The 6,000-nt window shown below is 36.9% G+C and overlaps 1 protein-coding gene across 2 annotated transcripts in view; it reads left to right on the top strand.

The window, feature by feature from the left end:
* Nucleotides 1-736: 736 nt before the first annotated feature.
* The window catches only part of ncalda (neurocalcin delta a), a 30,427-nt gene continuing 25,163 nt past the window's right edge, over nt 737-6,000 (top strand). For both annotated transcript variants that reach the window (XM_060870101.1, XM_060870102.1), the window contains exon 1: nt 737-895. The gene's annotated coding sequence lies outside the window, so the exon portion shown is untranslated. The remainder of the gene's footprint in view (nt 896-6,000) is intronic.

Below are 6,000 nucleotides of genomic sequence, written 5' to 3'. Positions count from 1 at the left end.
ACATTCTAGTTAATAATGCTCTCTTGTTTTGCAAACTCCCATCCTGAGCTAAATCTTTAATGATAGTGTTTTCGTGTATTGTGTAGATTAGACTGTAATTGAAAGGAAAGTGCTTTGTTGTTGTTCTCCAGTTACTGGCAGCTGAGATTAAATGACTTTGGATAAGATTCACTTGGATTTTGTAGGATTGTAAAGACAATAGACAGGTCTGAGGGTCCTCTAATAATGTCCTACTCTGTTTGCAACGTTATTATAAAAGCAGGTTACTGAAAATATTGGTGAAATTTGTATTATTCCTTTAAAACAGACACGTGCTATTCTGAAATGTGGATTAAGTTGATAAAAGCTGAACAGCTCTATTAGGTACTCTTGTTAAGCCTGGCTGAAAAATAATAAGTAACAGTGTACTGGTGTAAACAGTAGTTTACTAAGGCATTTTAGAGCAGTTATGTGCGGAGTTTCGAAGTCACTGCCCTTTTCAGCCACTTGGCTAAGAAGTAGATTTATTTTTACTGTATTTCCGCCACAATTACAGAAAGACTAGTTGTTGAGCTGTAGAGGAATATTGCTTCACCCAAACGTTCATAAATGCAATATGCACTTAAAACGTCTAAAACAGGACATTCTGCATTATAATGCACATATAAGGACATCTAAACGTGAGGTGAAAAGGAAAAAAAAACTTCAGTCAAGCTGCTGCAGGAGGGCGTTCATGGCGCGTGAAGTGACGTCATCAGACTTTCCTGGGGCCATTCGGCAGCGCCGCGTCCGGGAAACTGCAGTTTTCCTCAAACTCGCGTTTTAGTTTTCTTTTCTATACGTTGCCCTTTGCTCCTGTTTCTGAAACCCGCAGCCTCGCAAGGTATCGCATCCGTGTGTAAAGCTTCGGCATTAGGTGAGTGAGTTCGTTTTGTCTGAGCTTTTCCTGACAGGACACAAAGTTTTGTTGTTCCGCTGTTTTAGCTAAGTGCTAACTGGAAACATGACTTGTGTGGTGTAACTTGTTGCTGTTGCAGAGGCGGTTTGCTCTCAAAGCTACAAGTATTCACGTAGACGGTTACATACAGACAGCTGTTCTTGTGTTTAACTTCGTACTGAGAGCGTGATGGAGGTTTTTCTGCTGATAAATAGATATCAATCCATCAGCTAGTTAGCTCATTTTTATCGAGATATTTAATCGAGGCAACAAGCTAGCGATAAATAAATCCCTCCGAATTTCACTGAACCGCTTTGATTTCAGCAGCTCGAGATATTTATCAGAGTGTCATCCGTTTCGTTTTTAGCTACAGACCGCATCGGCTAACTGTGTTTGTTAGCTTCGTAATAAATTTAGCTTTCAGGTTTTTTCGAGCCATTTAGCTCTTAGCTCTAATGCTTTCATTTTAATACTCACTACGTGTCAGTGATGAGTCTCGTTAATCTGTACACGTGAACACGTTAGCTGTGTTGTTTATTACTGATGAAGACGTGACACTTCTCATTAAGAGTCAGAGGTTAAAGGGCAGGACCAGAATCCCCAAACCTCCACATACAGGTGTGTATTAATTGTGTCTTGCATCACTTGTTGTCTCATTGATGTGACCAAATGAACCCTGCCTCAATGCAGTTATCGTGCACTGCACTGCTCCAATGCTCCCACCATCTCTCAGGGTACCAGGAAAGCCTGTAAAGAGACACTTATCGGTTCTGACACCTTGGTGATGGAATGAACTTCCTCTGTGTGTCTGAGCATCTTAGTCACTGGAAGTCTTTATTAAAAAAAAAAACAACAAGGAGTAAATACATATCTCTTTTTGAAATACTTGTTTTTTCTTACTATATTACATACTTCACAATGTTTTGGTGTCTAGAACCTAAAAGAACCTGTCTAGAGTATCAGGGTGAATTTAGTGAGCGCTTTTCTTGAGCAGTGTTCAAGTTGCTCTGTATAATGGCATCTAATAAATCCTATAAATTCGCCTTTTATCATTTGGCAGAAGCTTAACGCTTTCCGAGTGTTATATACAGTACCCAGTATTCGAGTAAAAGTAAAGACTCCTTTATGGGACATGATCTATAAAAGAAATGACTGAAAAAAATCATGTCCGTGTATCTGTTATTGTAGTGTGTTTTATGAAGCATCATTCTAAAGCAGTGGCTCTGTGTGTTTGTGCTTGTGATCATTTTTTTCAAGAGAATCATATACATGCCATTAAGCTTTCACTTTTCAAATGAGGAATCAGACTTTCTTTTAATACAAACAGTAACAGATGTAGAATGATCAGAATGGAGGAAGTGGTTAAATTATAGGTTTATAGGCGTTTGACTGATCTGCACATAGGATGGCGGTGAGGCAGTTGGTTAAAGCTACAGTGCTTTAGGATATTAAAAACATTGCTGCATTAGTAATTAACAGTCAGCCCTCTGTTAAGGATGTCAGGTGAATAATGGTAAGAAATTTGTAATATATACTAATTCTGATACGTCAAATCTCATCATGCCCCAGCTTTAAGCACAAAAGAAGCCAGACGATCCCAAGATTGGCAGGAGGTGCAGTAAGTCAGAAAAGACAGCATAAAAGCACAGCAATGGGGAGTGTGAGCGTGAAAGAGTCTCATATTACAATAGAAGACATCAATGGTTAGCAAGAACAAAGCTAAATGTTAAAGACATTTGTGTTTTCTGATTTGGTGGGAAGCTACTGAATGATAGCCGGTTTGTTCTCATTGTACAGTTTGTATTGTTACCCAGTTCAGTTGTTCAGTTCACTTATAATAGCCAGGTAGTGAAAAGGGGCTGGTGTTGGTGAGTTTCTCTGTTTTTATGTAAGTATTTTTATTTTATTATTATTAGTTGTAGTAGCAGTAGTATTTTTAATATAATATTAATAAAAATAAAAATGAATAATAATAACAATATTAGTATATTATTATTATTATTATTATTATTATTATTATTATTATTTATAATAATATTTATTATTTGTCTCTCTTGGTTGGCTAAGCTGAGTCTTTTTTCCACTGCTGTGGGTTGTAGCTATGCCGCTAACATTATATGGTTTGTGCCAAAAGACTGGGGAACAAAATACACACATTTGATAACAAAATATATGGAGAACACAATGGATTATAAACAAACCAAGGAAATGACCAGGAATAAAATTTCTGTTCTCTTTATTATTTTTATGTAACAAAAGCTTGATGCTTGATTGCCTTCAAATTCTTTTTTTGGGCCTCATTAATCAAGTGTGAATAATTTGTTTACTTATTTATTTTTTGACAAATATACTTAGTTTTAAGCAATCAGGGGGGTCACAAAGCTTTTTTGGCTTTGTTTGTGTTGGTTGCTGCTGTGTGCTGCTGACTGTGTGGTCCTCATGCTTGCATGTGTTTTAAGTTGTAGATGTTCTAGTGTTTAGACAAAATATTTAATAAAGTGTGAGGTTTCCATGAATACAGGACCTGAGCGTACAGAGCGGCAGTAGTGAGTGTGCTCATTACTGTTGAGTTCTAGGTGCTGTGAATCGCACTTTGACTCACATGCAAAGTATAGACCCTGGCAAGTAAGTGGAAAAGAAGTGCACATCTCACTGCTCGCCAAACTGAAATGCTGTCACATCCAACATTTTTAATGACCACGCTTCCTAATACTGCTCTCCATGTTCAGCCACACTTACAGTCTCTATTAAAGATACTGTTTAAACAGTATAAAGATGTTCTAGTCGGCTGTGCCTGTTGTAGGAAGATACTATAGTACCTTCTCTTGATATTCTCACAGACCTCAAGTTTGCAGTTAACTTAGATTTGCCAACATTAATCATGAAACAAGATGACTGTCATTTTGTGCCATCTGTCATCACTGCAGAAATGTACACTAGGCTTCAGTCACAGTTTCAAGTGGTGTCGAATGTTGATGTTGATTTGAGATTTTGTAATGAGTAAATGACCTTAGTGTCAGATTAATATCAGTGCATCACTAGTAATAATATTTGTTGCATTGTGCCACAGTGGTGGTGTGTTTAAGCCAAGTGAGCATTATGCAAATGACCTCACAAACATGTACGTGTAAGAGAGACTTGATTGGCTGAACTCAGAAATCTATGACATTTCTAAAACCCATAGTCGAATAGACTTGACTTTTAAAAACCATTCCACAGTAAATAATTATGTGGTGGAGTGTTCCAGGAAATAGAGAGCTGTGACCAACATGCGTGCAGATCTGGGTTTGATCGCAGCACATATTTGATGCCAATGGTCAGAAGACAAAGCCAAGTTAACATGCTCTGCTTGTTAAACTAACAAATTTAATGGCTGACTAAATACACCCATGAGCTATTACCATGCTCCATGCTGTTATCTAAAAACAAAATAGAGATTATTCCAACAAGAAGTCTGATCGTGTCTTGGGGGTTTTATTCAAATACATGATTATCAGTAAGAATTTATCCAAGCGAAGTAATTAAATGCAACTTACTATGTTCTGGGAAAATTGGGGAATTATTGTTGATGGAGATGGTTGGAACTCACCCCATGAATCCCTCAAATGAAAATTAGTGACAATGATACAAACAGAAACGACATTCACGCAATGTGTTTTGCTTTTTCTCTGTCTTTTTGCAGTGTTTGGGTTGGCACACATCATCTGCAGTTTAATTCCTTTGTGGTAGAGCATAAAATTGGTAACCAGAAGATGTTTTCTAGCTCCTGAAGTTGATTTGCTGTAATTTGCAAATTGTTATTTTTATCCTTTTAATATAATCTTAGTTTGTTTACTTTTAATGTTCAACTTTCTGTGGGTATGCAAAAAATAAGAAACTTTGGAAAATTATTTATTTAGAAGAGAGCCAACATAGCACTTGTATGTTTTCTGGCTTGCTATTGTTTATGTAGGTGATAATTGGCACTTATTTGTTGTGAGAAAGAGAGCTAGAATTGGTTTAAAGAAAGATATCTAAGCACTGGGAAAGTCTGGCCAAGTTTGTTCACCTTGTGAACCTTTTCCTTTTTGTCTGAGATATTCAAAATATAACTATAAACTAAAGCATATCACTTTTTTGCAGCATTTCAAATACAACAGCCACAAACCGCTTATATCCAGGACAGCATGAGAGTAAAGTAGGACTGCCAGTCAACCTCAGAACAGACACGTGACTGTGCTATTCACCATCGTTTAATGTATCAATGAAACACACTTTCAATTAACTAAAAATCAATAAATTATGGCCACCATTGTTGAAGTATCATAGCTTTAAACTGTGACCTAATATGGCTATGCATAATTGGTGTTCAGAAATAGTTAAGTACATTTGCACAGCTGTCAGTTGTGCACACCTGGTGACACATTCATTACCTAAGGGGCATGTGCATCTTTCAGCCTTTGAGTAATTAACTCATGGCTGTGTCATTGGGAAAACCGGCTCTGGGCAGGCATTTGCTCTGCTGCTTGCCTCATTAAGTAAAATCAAGTGCTAGTCTGACAATATCTATATCTGTAGACTCCCAATAATCTGACAATACATGTTTTGCCTTCAACATTACATTAATGTTCTTTTTATGGGCAGCTCCTTTTATATTTACATGCATCTTCTGTTAGAGCAGTTATGTTTGTGTGAGCTCTCATTAGGAGTGCTGCAGAAGAAAGCATTGCAATTTTGTCTTTTGTGAACTGCAAAAGCCTGTGAGTCATCAGACCACACACACAACAATCATCAGAAACCCCTCTGCAATTAATATGTTTGAACATAGGAGTTTTTTTAATGAAGAAAGCCAAAATCAAACAAAACTTAAAGATGAATCCCACTTTTTTCCTCTTGGTTCCATGTGAAATAAGTAATAAAATGTTTGTCCTTTATTTGGGATTTTAGTATCTATTATAGACACAAGTGAGCTATATTAGATTTGAAATCTGGAGCTCAAACACTCAAGATGGTGCAATAACTAAACCAGAAGTTAACAAGTAGTATTTAATATGTCTCTCTGTATATTTGTCTAGAGTTGTAACAGATATCACCCACTCAGATCT

Source organism: Tachysurus vachellii, chromosome 5 (assembly GCF_030014155.1).
Source record: "Tachysurus vachellii isolate PV-2020 chromosome 5, HZAU_Pvac_v1, whole genome shotgun sequence".
In the NCBI taxonomy this organism is placed as follows: Eukaryota; Metazoa; Chordata; class Actinopteri; order Siluriformes; family Bagridae; genus Tachysurus; species Tachysurus vachellii.
Note: the sequence above shows the minus strand (reverse complement) of the source record. Positions and strands in the feature narration are given on the sequence as shown.